At 41.0% G+C, this 13,967-nt stretch overlaps 1 long non-coding RNA gene across 1 annotated transcript in view; it reads right to left on the bottom strand.

The window, feature by feature from the left end:
- Positions 1-997: 997 nt before the first annotated feature.
- LOC103347575 (uncharacterized) overlaps positions 998-13,967 on the bottom strand; it is a 35,820-nt gene continuing 22,850 nt past the window's right edge. Inside the window, exons 3-4 of the long non-coding RNA XR_011389925.1 lie at positions 3,966-4,145; positions 998-2,680 (exon numbers count right to left, since the gene is read on the bottom strand). This is a non-coding gene — a long non-coding RNA (uncharacterized lncRNA). The remainder of the gene's footprint in view (positions 2,681-3,965; positions 4,146-13,967) is intronic.

Here is a 13,967-nt window from a genome sequence, read left to right as displayed (position 1 = left end):
GAGTCAGAATTCTTTCAAACATGAAAGCACAGGGGCTGCCACTGTGGCATAGCAGGGAAAGGTGATGCCTACAGTGCCGACATCCCATGGGGCCGCCTGTTCGAGGCCCGGCTGCTCCTCTTCTGATCCAGTACTCTGCTATGGCCTGGGAAAGCAGTAGGGTTTGGCACAAATGGTTTGGCCCCTGCACACTTGTAGGCTTTCGATTGGCTCACTCCCAGCCATTGCAGCCATTTGCAGAGGAAACCTGCAGATTGGAGGTCGCTCTCTCACTCTCCCAGCCTCCCTGTAACTCTGCCTTTAATAAATATATCTTGAAAACAATTAAAATACAAATAATGTACTAAAGGAGTAACTTGAGCCAAGAAAACCAAAGATCGGTCTAGTGGTCATGGTAAAACACTACCACAGAAACCACAGGTGCTCTAAATATATGCCATGATCATGGGAAAGATATCTCATGTTCCTATTTAGACAAATGAACAGACATTGGACAATGTATGCCGAAACTGCGAAAATGTACAGTTTATACTGATATGGATTTGCCTTCTGGAAGCCTGGGATTCTAGGACAGGGTAGGAAGAAAGAACACCGAGTAGGAGCCCCAGTCAAAACCTGCCCATTGAATAGCTAGAGCTCTCCAAGAAGAGCACAACTTCCATAGCTTGTCCATGTTAGGTGAATCTACTGGGAGACGAGCATGGGGAATTGATGACACAGCTTCCTCTCCTTTCCCTATAGCCCTGAGATGCCTCTACACCACATCTCCAGTGTCCTACAGATGAGCAAACCTGGGGGTGGTCCTGGCGACACCTAGAACCCCACAGATCCAAAACACTTGACAAACGCTAAGCAGAAAAACATACCAAAGCACGTCCCAATTAACTGCTGAAAACCACTAGCAACACCAAAACCTTCAAAGATCAAAAATGAGAAGCTTCAGCCTGACTCACAAAATCCTTGAGCTGAAAGACAATGCATCAGTGCCTTCAGAACTTGGGAAAAACCATTTCCAACCTAAAAGTACATACATGTTTTCAATCCTACATTACAGGACAGTAAGATCAAAGCATAGTTAGAGATGCCAAGCATCAAAAACGCTTCTGTATGCCATTGCTCAGAACCTGCCAGAAGATGTGCTCCAGAAAATCAAGCGTGGAGGGGCCTGCACCCTAGCTCACTTGGTTATTCCTCTGCCTGCGGTGCCAGCTTCCCATATGTATGCTGGGTTCTAGTCCCGGTTGCCCTCTTCCAGTCCAGCTCTCTGCTGTGGCCCGGGAGGGCAGTGAAGAATGGCCCAAGTGCTTGGGCCCTGCACCCGCATGGGAGACCTGAAAGAAGCACCTGGCTCCTGGCTTCAGATCAGCACAGCGCAGGCCATGGGGGCCATTTGGGGAGTGAACCAACAGAAGGAAGACCTTTCTCTCTGTCTCTGTCTCTCTCACTGTCGATAACTCTACCTGTCAACTAAATAAATATAAATAAATACATAAAACTTTTTACAAAATCAAGCGTGGAAAAAAAAACTCTGAGGAAAACATGAAATGTAAGATCAAGGAGCACCATCAGCAAAAAAGTGAACACATTCCTAGAATGATGGGGAACAGAAACCCCAGGGTGACAACATCCACAAAGAGAAAAGCATCTTGAATCCACATTGGAGCAACTAGGAGGTGGTAGGGAAACATTCACCAAGAAAATGAAACTGAGAGAAAGTCTGTTAAGTATAGAAATGTTTATGAGACTGTAAGACAATGAAGAAATATGAGGATTCTATGAATGTTCAGCAAAATGACCTAAGAAAGGGTCAATATGGGGAGCAGGTGTTTCACGCATTGGTCAAGATGCCACTTGGGGATGCATACACCCCAGGGCAGAGGGCATGGGTCTGAGTCCTGGCTCCAATTCAGATTCCACCTTCTTGCTCATGTGCACCCAGAGAGGTGGTCAGAGAAGCCTCAAGTACCTGGAGCCCTGGCACACAAGTGCTAGACCCAAATGCAGTTTCAGGCTCCTGGATTCAGCTTGACCCAGCCCTTGGCTGCTGTGAGCTATCAGGGAATGAACCCAGCAGATGGACAATCTCTGGGCCCCACTGCCTTTCACACAAATACATTTTTTTAAAACAATCCAAGTAACACAACTCATTGTTCAAGAGCATCATGATAATTAGCACTGGTCTTGATGATCAAGATTCCTTATGGAATTACAATGATGTAAATGCTGCATACTCAACTAAGCAAACCCTGACATATCTGTACTAGGGCCCTGGAGGGACAACCAAAGTTCATTGCCTAGTTGGCAGTGGAGAGTCAGGGGGGAGAGAGCTCCATATTTCCCCATGTTGAGAAGCACAGCACCAGCATGTGAGTTAAGGACCAAGGTGTGGAGCTCAAAAGAAAGCTCTGAGAGTGAAAAGGATGATCCCTGAGAAGGAACGGTGGGAGAAACACCAAAAGGCCTTGATGAACATATGTTATAAAAGAATAGGAGTTTCTGAAAGGATCCATTCTTACCTTAGCAAACTCAGAGAGCCTGTCATCACTCGTCAAAGACTGCCGACTTGCACAAGAAGCACAGTCTGAGGGACCCACGGCACCCTTGCCATCTTCAAGTTCGTTACATTCACCAGCACCTTCCCTGTCCCTGTCGAGCTCCCAGTCAGGGAAATGCAATTCACCTAAAAAGGCACAAGTTGCAACTTACTTCATTTCAAATCATTAAATGGTTTACAACTATTTGTATTCTCAGTAGTTATTGTAGCCCTGTTCCTGAATAAAGGTTAAAACTACATTCAGACAGTGAAAAAGTTATCCCTGGCCTCTTTTCTAGTCACTTGGTTTCTCGCATCTCTTAACCCCACCCAATCAAAGTTAACCACATTTGTTAGCTCTTGGATACCCTTGCCGAGTCTCCATTGCCTGTGCAAGTAACTAGCTAACTGTGCATGTTGTATTTTGCCTCCTTTTGTACAAACCATGATCTTTTTCACTTCACATCATTAAGGTGATTTTCCTTACCACTAAACAGGGAATGCCCTCAGTCCCAAATGTCCTTGTAAAAGGAGGATATTTTCAGCTCAGAAGACCCAGCAGATATCAAAGGAAATAACTCAGCCAAGTGCAAAAGCAAAAAGAATATTGGCCATCTTCTAGAGAGGCTGTCTCTACAAACCTAACTTGTTCATATTAAGCGTAAGTCGCCAATAGGAACAGTGAGGATGAAAAGTTACCAGCTTACTTTGAGTGCATTAAGATGTCTAAATAGTCTAGTTAAGCTATCTCTTTTAAGATTTGGAAAAGTACATGATTTCTACAATTCTTGTCTGTGTCTATCAACTGGGGTGTGTCCTTCAGGGGATGCCTCACCTCAGAAGACCTCTTTGGGAGTGTCCACGGGGACTGATGCTGTCACTGTAATATACTGGGGAGATGTTGGAGAAACTCTAAAACTTTCTGCAACACACAGGAACGTCCTCCTCCTCACGACAGAGGTATCTGGACCCAAGCGATAACAGTGCCAAGACTGAGAAACGCTATTTTCAACTGTCTAAACCATGAGGCAACACAAACTACTCACAGCAAACAAAACTGGTGAAAGTTACACTCCCATCACACATGCACTGTTCTAGTCTTGTCCCAATAACCACAAGTTAGCCAGGCAGTAGTGTGGGTGTAGCATTCGGTAGGAGTTCAGAGAACTGGCTTTGAACTCAAGGGGATCTAACAATGAACCCCAACAGAGTTTACACATCCAAACTCAAGTTGTTACCAATAATACCAGTCCTAGCTCTTAGTCGTTACTGTAAGAAACATTACATCAGAAAGCATTTCGAAAGGCTTGGCACACAGGCTAAGCCTCACAAAAACATCAAAACCTATAATAACTTTGAGAATGAATTCTTCACCCAATAATGAATCCAATATGGAACAAAACCTGACTTTCTGACAACATTAGAAACTTACCATCATTGGCCCCATCTTCTGGACCCAAAATATCCCCGTTCCAAAGCCTCTACATTCTAGAACCGTGTCCATTATCCCTATGTGATTCAGAGTGTGTCTTCACTTCATTTGACACATCGCTTCCATTGGAACTCCAAGTTATGTCAGTCAACACACTGTTACTCTTCGAAGTGAGAGTTTCTGACAATGAAAAAAGAAAACACATCAGTATGTCAGCCACTGTGGTCATTTATCTAAAGGAAATTGTAAGCATGCTACTTGCCACAATCACAAAGATACAAAACTCTGACAATACTGAAAGCAATGTCTTATGTCCAATCCTCTTGCCTCAAGTTTGAAGAACAACCTAAGATTCTTTGAGTTAAGGCCAAGTTACAACAAGAAAAAAAAGGAAAACTGGCTGAGATAGATTATCAATTGATAGTAGAAATGAAAGATCTCCGTGAGTGAGATCCCAGGGGAAAGAAGGAGCCATCCAAGAAGGAGGTACCTTCTTTCTCTGAATGCTGGAGAGAAATTCCGCTTGAAGGATGGCCTTACCTAAACAAGGGCAGAGTTTGTGAACTCAAGAGGCATCCATACCCTTAGCAGCTCGTCACAAGAGCCTCGGCTGATCACTGACATCATAAATAAGAGTGTCAATTGTTAAATCAACAACAGAAGTCACTGTGCACTTGCTCCTCCTGTAGGAACTCTGTCCTTAATGTGGTGTACTATGAGAATTCACGGTAAAACTAGCCTTCAAACATTACTTTCCACTTTGCATGTCAGTGTGGGTGCAAGCTGTGAAAATCTTTACTGAGTATAGAGTTGGTCTCTATATAAAGATAATAAAAAATGAATCTTCATGAAGAATGGGATGCGAGAGGGAGTAGGGGCTGGGGTGGTTTGGGGGTGGGAGGGCAGGTAGGTGGGAAGAACAGCTACAATCTGAAAGCTGTACTTATGTAATTTATCTAGTAAATAAAAGCTTTCTATAAAAATAGATACTAGATATTAATAAATAGAGCACAGATATAATAACAATAATAATAACAATAATAATAATAGAAAGAATCAAAACAGACTGAATGCTCCAACATGGGAAGTATTGCATATAGCAGCCTCCCAGAATGACAATGACCTCAAATAACACCCTGGCTCAGAATCAACCCTGAAGACATTCTGATGTGGCTAAAACACCTATGAGAGCATGTCAGGCATGGGAAGACAAAACACTGTGGCACACAGGGTTCCCCATGAAGCACTTCTGTGGGTAGACCCCAAGAGAAAGAAGTGGTCATCCACAAAGGATACACTTTATTCAGAAGGCACAAAAGAACTTCCTCTTCCCCGTGGCCCTGTCTAAATATGGAAGGAGTCAGTGGATTCCACAGGCTTCCACAGCTGAGGCAGCTCAGGTCAAGATCCTCAGGTGTTCGCTGATGTGCTAATTCTGAAATTCTCAACAGGGGTCACTGTGCACTGACTTCCCATGCAGGACCTCTCTGCTCAAAGAGTTGAGGTATGTGAGTTAACAGTACCACTTGGTCACAAAGATCTACCACACTTTCACGTGAATGACACCATCTATGGATTATAAGCTAGAAGAATGTCTCATGCTCGCAAAAGTCACACCGCCCTTGGGTTCTTCTCCAAAGTTAACTCACTCCACCGCAACAGATACTATAGACATACGTAAGTCAAATCTCAGAAAGCCTTACTTTCATTGAAACAAAAGCACTTTCATCTCTTGTTTGTTGTAAAAACAAGCCTGCCGGTGTCCTAGTGCATAGTAGGGTAATAATACTTCACCAAACATACAGTCTTTTCTCAAAAGCTAGAAGAAAGACTTCTGAATGTACATACTACAAAGAAACCTTGAATCCTGATGTGGTGGATGCAAATGACCTATTATGATCATTTAAATGTATGCATGTAGGGCAATTTTACATTATACCACATCAATATGTACAGCTACTCTTTGTCAACAAATAGAGAAACACATCAAAAAGGAAATACATCATTGTTCAGTTAAATGCTTCTCCAAATGCTCACTCTTTTTCATAGAAGTATATGCCATTCCAAAGTTTCCAAATACGTATAGTATTCAGCCCGTCATGTTTTGTTAATAAGTTCTAGGTAAATTCTACTCCTGTCAGAGAAGATGCCCCTAAAGGAGACAGAGGAGGAAGAAAGGTGGGAGGGCTGCTGTGAAGTTAGGTATGGTGGGAGAATCACTATGTTCCGAAAGCCGTGTTTAGGAAATGCATCAAGTTGGTATAGCTTCCATAAAAGGTGTCTGGGAAAAACTGGAAATAAAATAATCCAGGATTCCATGGCTGGCTGTGCACTGTGTAGAGAAAATCAGTGTCTACAGGGGCTCTTTGCTGTACACCCAGGGCAACGCTCTTTCCGTCTTTTCTCTAAAAGATCCCACTTGGGAAGAAATTATGGACATCTAGTAGTCTATTTTCCTGTCTCGTCTAGTAGTAGAGGGTGCACTGCGCTTCCAACAAATCCAAGACTGATGCTTGCTTTCGTGGAGTGGGAAGTAAGGGTGTGACAGTCAAGGGATACTCTTAACAAAAGAAACATGGGTTGAGAAGGAATTTAGCCTAATGTTTAGATGCTTTGATGGTGAGTTCAGATGCCCATTTCTCATATCAGAGTACCTGGTTTTGATACTCATCTCTGGAGCCTGACTCCAGTTTCTTACTAAAATACCTCTGGGGAAACAATGGTTCCTATAACAAGTTCCATGCTATTCACATGGGCGACCTGGGTGGAATTGTCAGTTCCCAGTTGCAGTCTGGCACATCTCAAGGCACTTGCAGGACTGGGAAGTGAATTAGCAGTTGGGAGCTCCTCTCTTCTCTGTCTCTGTTCCTTTTTAATGTTATGATGGGAAGCGTGGCAAAGGCCCTGCCAACTCGGAAACAAAATGCGTTAGTTATAAATGAAAAGGCTGTTATATTCAGCCACACACAAACCTTAATTCATGCATGGCAAACCAAGATAAAGGAAAAACAAATACCAACTAGGAAAGTGTAGGTGGTCTGCCTAGTATATCAAAACGAAAGAAACCTAACGTACACATTGTTCTTGGAAACGAGGGAGAAATGGCCAACATTCCAACAGAAAGATGGGCAAAGGACAAGGACAGCTGACAGGAAAAGGGACACAAGTGGCTTTTCTTCCAATGGAAAGAGCGCCACCTTTCTCCTGTGCAGGGCAATGCAAATAGAAACTGCACATCTCTCATTTGGCTACAATTCAAGTACTTGGCAGCATATATTGGAATAAGAAGACACTCCTCGAGGAGTGGTAATGAACATGCGAAACCATGCAACCTCTATCAAAGGGGAATCTAGCAATAGAGTTCTACAGTAGATCTGCCATTTGCACTGGCACTGTCACTTCTGGGAGTTAACTCCACAAGTATAGGGGCATATGTGGTTTCTGTGTTTGTGTTGCTAACACTCAATGCCTGAGACTGGATAATCTGTGAAGACCAGAAATTTATAGTTCTCACACCTAGAGCGCCTGGGAAGTCCAACATCAGGGCATCAGCATTCCTTGTCTGATGAAGGTCTTACTATTGCATTGTCACATGGTGCAAGGCTGAAGGCAGAAGGGCCAGAGAGCAAATCAGCTGAATACCACATGAAGCCTGTTTTACAAGGGCTCCAATCCCTGGTGAACTATGGGTGGGGAATATTTTTACAACCAAGGGCCATTTAGATATTTATAATATCATTCTCAGTCTGTACAAAATCATCAGATTAAAATTAGTTGGCTGTATGTTTATTTAATTTCAATTATCCTAGATCTACCTTGGCAGGCCCAGGCCAAATGATTTCCTAGGCTGTTTCCCACCCATGCTAAACTAACAAATTGCACAATCACACAAATCCTTTTAGCCTTCCAAATCTGGTCTTCCATAGAGTATGCACTATCATAGGGAAATTTGCCTAAAAGTTCCTTTGGTAATTAAACACAGGTAGCAAATTATTTAGTGTTTCCTTCTCTTCCAAAGCTAAATTTACTATACTTACTTTAAATCTCCTAAAAATAGGAAACATCTTACCTATATACAGAAAAATAAAATGTTTTTGCCATATGTTATGAAGATTCACAAGTCAAAAGTAAGTTGATCCTTCAATTTCTGAGCATTTGCCATAAATAAGAAGAAAACTGAAAGTCTGCAATTCACCTGCTAGACTGGTATTACAAAAAGAAGTGTGCTCCCTTATGTTATAAAATAGTGTTTTATAAACTGAAAAAAACATTTTAGAAATTTGTTTTTCTTTTTTTTTAACTTTTATTTAATGAATATAAATTTCCAAAGTACGATTTAAGGATTACAATGGCTTCCCCCCCATACCGTCCCTCCCACCCACAACCCTCCCCTTTCCCACTCACTCTCCCCTTCCATTCACATCAAGATTCATTTTCAATTATCTTAATATACAAAAGATCAGCTTAGTATACATTAAGTAAGGATTTCAACAGTTTGCTCCCACACAGAAACATAAAGTGAAAAATAATAGATGATTTTTTTTAAATGATGATGAAATCAGATCAGACCTATTGTCATGTTTAATCCCAGTGAGAGTCAAGTTGGGAATTGATAATTTCTTTTTTTCTTTTTTACAGAGGATCAGTTTAGTATGCATTAAGTAAAGATTTCAACAGTTTGCACCCCCATAGAAACACAAAGTGAAATATATTGTTTGAGTACTCGTTGTAGCATTAAATCTCAATGCACAGCACATTAAGGACAGAGATCCTACATGAGGAGTAAGTGCACAGTGACTCCTGTTGTTGACTTTACCAATTGACACTCCCGTCTATGGCATCAGTAATCTCCCTATGCTCCAGTCATGAGTTTCCAAGGCTATGGAATCCCTCTGAGTTCTCCGATTCTTATCTTGTTTAGACAAGTTCATAGTCAAAGTGGAGGTTCTCTCCTCCCTTCAGAGAAAGGTACCTCCTTCTTTGAAGACCTGTTCTTTCCACTGGGATCTCACTCGCAGAGATCTTTTGCCAGAGTGTCTTGGCTTTCCATGCCTGAAATACTCTCATGGGTTTTTCAGCCAGATCCGAATGCCTTTAGGGCTGATTCTGAGGCCAGAGTGCTGTTTAGGACATCTGCCATTCTATGAGTCTGCTGAGTATCTCGCTTCCCATGTTGGATCACTCTCCCCTTTATTTATTCTATCAGTTAGTATTAGCAGGTAATAGACTTGTTTATGTGCTCCCTTGGGCTCTTAGTCCTTTCATTATGATCAATTGTGAACTGAAATTGATCACTTGGAATAGTGAGATGCAACTGGTACATGCCACCTTGATGGGATTGAATTGGAATCCCCTGGTATGTTTCTAACTCTACCATTTGGGGCAAGTCAGCTTGAGCATGTCCCAAAATATACATCTCTTCCCTCTCTTATTCCCACTCTTATGTTCAACAGGGATCACATTTAAGTTAATTTTCAACACTTAAGAATAACTGTGTATTAATTACAGAATTAAACCAGTCATATTAAGTAGAACAGACAAAAAAACTACTAAGAGGGATAATATATTAAGTTGTTCATTAACAGTCAGGGCTATGCTGATCAAGTCACCGTTTCCAGTAGTGTCCATTTCACTTCAACAGGTTTCCTTTTTGGTGTTCAGTCAGTTGTCACCGATCAGGGAGAACATATGGTATTTGTCCCTTTGGGACTGGCTTATTTCACTCAGCATGATGTGTTCCAGATTCCTCCATTTTGTTGCAAATGACTGGATTTCGTTGTTTCTTACTGCTGTATAGTATTCTATAGAGTACATATCCCATAATTTCTTTATCCAGTCTACCGTTGATGGGCATTTAGGTTGGTTCCAGGTCTTAGCTATTGTGAATTGAGCTGCAATAAACATTAGGGTGCAGACCGCTTTTTTGTTTGCCAATTTAAATTCCTTTGGGTAAATTCCAAGGAGTGGTATGGCTGGGTCGAATAGTAGGGTTATATTCAGGTTTCTGAGGAATCTCCAGACTGACTTCCATAGTGGCTTCACCAGTTTGCATTCCCACCAACAGTGGGTTAGTGTCCCTTTTTCCCCACATCCTCACCAGCATCTGTTGTTGGTAGATTTCTGCATGTGAGCCATTCTAACCGGGGTGAGGTGAAACCTCATTGTGGTTTTGATTTGCATTTCCCTGATTGCTAATGACCTTGAACATTTTTTCATGTGCCTGTTGGCCATTTGGATTTCCTCTTTTGAAAAATGTCTATTGAGGTCCTAGGCCCATCTCTTAAGTAGGTTGTTGGTTTTGTTTTTGTGGAGTTTCTTGATCTCTTTGTAGATTCTGGTTATTAAACCTTTATCTGTTGCATAGTTTGCAAATATTCTTTCCCATTCTGTCGGTTGTCTCTTCACTCTCCTGACTGTTTCTTTTGCAGTACAGAAACTTCTCAATTTGATGCAATCCCAATAGTTGATTTTGGCTTTGACTGCCTGTGCCTCCCGGGTCTTTTCCAGAAATTCTTTGCCTGTGCCAATATCTTGAAGGGTTTCTCCAATGTTCTCTAGTAACTTGATGGTGTCAGGTCGTAGATTTAGGTCTTTAATCCATGTTGAGTGGATTTTTGTGTAAGGTGTAAGGTAGGGGTCTTGCTTCATGATTCTGCACGTGGAAATCCAGTTTTCCCAGCACCATTTATTGAATAGACTGTCCTTGCTCCAGGAATTGGTTTTAGATCCTTGATCAAATATAAGTTGGCTGTAGATGTTTGGGTTGATTTCTGGTGTTTCAATTCTGTTCCATTGGTCTATCCATCTGTTTCTGTACCAGTACCATGCTGTTTTGATTACAACTGCCCTGTAGTATGTCCTGAAATCTGGTATTGTGATGCCTCCGGCTTTGTTTTTGTTGTACAAGATTGCTTTAGCTATTCGAGGTCTCTTTTGCCTCCATATGAATTTCAGCATCATTTTTTCTAGATCTGCAAAGAATGTCTTTGGTATCTTGATTGGTATTGCATTGAATCTATAAATTGCTTTTGGGAGAATGGACATTTTGATGATATTGATTCTTCCAATCCATGAGCATGGAAGATTTTTCCATTTCTTGGTATCCTCTTCTATTTCTTTCTTTAAGGTTTTGTAATTTTCATCGTAGAGATCTTTAACGTCCTTGGTTAAGTTTATTCCAAGGTATTTGATTGTTTTTGTAGCTATTGTGAATGGGATTGATCTTAGAAGTTCTTCCTCAGCCATGGCATTGTCTGTGTATACAAAGGCTGTTGATTTTTGTGCATTGATTTTATACCCTGCTACTTTCCAAAATCTTCTATGAGTTCCAATAGTCTCTTTGTAGAGTTCTTTGGGTGCCCTAAATAAAGAATCATGTCATCTGCAAAGAGGGATAGTTTGAGTTCTTCCTTCCCAATTTGTATCCCTTTAATTTCTTTTTCTTGCCTAATAGCTCTGGCTAGAACCTCCAGAACTATATTGAATAGCAGTGGTGAGAGTGGACATCCCTGTCTGGTACCAGATCTCAGTGGAAATGCTTCCAACTTTTCCCCATTCAATAGAATGCTGGCTGTGGGTTTTTCATAGATTGCTTTGATTGTATTGAGGAATGTTCCTTCCAAACCCAGTTTCCTTAGAGTTTTCATCATGAACGGGTGTTGTATTTTATCAAATGCTTTCTCGGCATCTATTGAGATAATCATATGGTTTTTCTTCTGCAGTCTGTTAATGTGGTGTATCACATTGATTGTTTTGGGCACATTAAACCATCCCTGCATACCAGGGATGAATCCCACTTGGTCTGGGTGGATGATCTTTCTGATGTGTTGTTGCATTCTATTGGCCAGAATTTTATTGAGGATTTTTGCATCTATGTTCATCAGGGATATTGGTCTGTAATTCTCTTTCAGCGCTGCATCTTTTTCTGGCTTAGGAATTAAGGTGATGCTGGCTTCATAGAAAGAATTTGGGAGGATTCCCTCTTCTTCGATTGTTCTGAATAGTTTGAGAAGAATTGGAGTTAGTTCTTCTTTAAATGTCTGGTAGAATTCAGCAGTGAATCCATCTGGTCCTGGGCTTTTCTTTGTTGGGAGGGCCTTTATTACTGTTTCAATTTCTGTCTCAGTTATGGGTCTGTTTAGGTTTTCGATGTCTTCCTGGTTCAATTTAGGTAGGTTGCATGTGTCCAGGAATCTATCCATTTCTGATAGGTTTCCCTGTTTGCTGGCATACAAGTCCTTGTAGTAATTTCTGATGATTCTTTTGATTTCTGTGGTGTCTGTTGTTACGTTTCCTTTTTCATCTCTGATTTTATTGATTTGGGTCTTTTCTTGTTTTAGTTAGTTGGGCCAATGGGGTGTCAATTTTGTTTATTTTTTCAAAAAACCAGCTCCTCGTTTGGCTGATTTTTTGGAATGTTTTTCTTGATTCAATCCTGTTGATTTCTTCTTTGATTTTAAGTATTTCTCTTCTCCGACTAGATTTGGGTTTGGTTTGCTGTAGGTTTTCTAGATCCTTGAGTTGAATTGAAAGCTCATCTATTTGGTGCCTTTCCAATTTCTTGATGTAGGCACCTATTGATATAAACTTTCCTCTTAACACTGCTTTTGCTGCGTCCCATAAGTTTTGGTATGTTGTGCTGTTATCCTCATTTACTTCCAGAAAGTTTTTGATTTCTCGTTTAATTTCTTCTATGACCCATTGTTCATTCAGGAGCATGTTTTTCAATCTCCATGTGTTTGCGTATGCTCTAGGGATTCCTGAGTTGCTCATTTCCAACTTCATTCCTTTATGGTCTGAAAAGCTGATGGTATGATTCTAATTCTTTTGAATTTGCTGAGACTTGCTTTATGGCCTAGTACGTGGTCAATCCTAAAGAAGGTTCCATGTACTGCTGAGAAGAATGTAAAATCTTTAGCTGTAGGATTGAAAGTTCTGTATATATCTGTTAGATCCATTTGGGCTATAGTGTCATTTAAATCTACTGTATCCTTGTTGATCTTCTGTCCTATTGATCTGTCTATTTCTGAGAGTGGAGTATTGAAGTCCCCCAGTACTACTGTATTGGGGTCTAAGTCTCCCTTTAAGTCCGTTAACAAATCTTTTAGATAAACCGGTGCCCTGTAGTTAGGTGCATATACATTGATAATTGTTATATCTTCCTGTTGAATTAATCCCTTAATCATTATGTAGTGCCCCTCTTTGTCTCTCTTAACGGTTTTTGTGGTAAAGTTTATGTTGCCCGATATTAAGATGGCTACACCCGCTCTTTTTTCATTTCTGTTGGCATGGTATATCTTTTTCCAGCCTTTCACTTTCAGTCTGTATGGATCTTTGTTGGAAAGATGTGTTTCTTGTAAGCAGCAAATAGATGGGTTTTGTTCCTTTACCCAATCAGCCAATCTGTGTCTTTTAACTGGACAGTTCAGGCCATTCACGTTCAATGTGACTAATGATAAGTGGTAACTTTGCCCTGCCATTTGCCAAAGATAAGTTCTAATATATGCTTTGAATTCCCTGTGATCTTTTGCTGTGAGGTTTCCTTCCTTGGTTTCCTTCCTTTACCTTCTTTCATATTGATGACCGTGTTTCTGTGTTTCTGTGTGTAACACATCTTTAAGCATCTTTTGCAGGGCTGGACGACTGGCAACAAATTCTTTCAATTTCTGTTTGCTATGAAAAGTCTTTATTTCACCTTCATTCACAAATGATAGCTTTGCAGGATATAATATTCTGGGCTGGCAGTTTTTCTCTCTTAGTACCTGGGCTATATCTCGCCATTCCCTCCTAGCTTGTAGAGTTTCTGATGAGAAGTCAGCTGTGAGTCTGATTGGAGATCCTCTGAGAGTAATCTGACGTTTCTCTCTTGCACATTTTAGGATCTTTTCTTTCTGTTTCACTGTGGAGAGTTTAATTACAACGTGTCGTGGTGAGGATCTCTTTTGGTCGTGTTTATTAGGGGTTCTGTGAGCTTCCTGTACTAGGATTTCTCTGTCCTTCTCC

Source organism: Oryctolagus cuniculus, chromosome 6, assembly GCF_964237555.1.
Source record: "Oryctolagus cuniculus chromosome 6, mOryCun1.1, whole genome shotgun sequence".
In the NCBI taxonomy this organism is placed as follows: domain Eukaryota; kingdom Metazoa; phylum Chordata; class Mammalia; order Lagomorpha; family Leporidae; genus Oryctolagus; species Oryctolagus cuniculus.
Note: the sequence above shows the minus strand (reverse complement) of the source record. Positions and strands in the feature narration are given on the sequence as shown.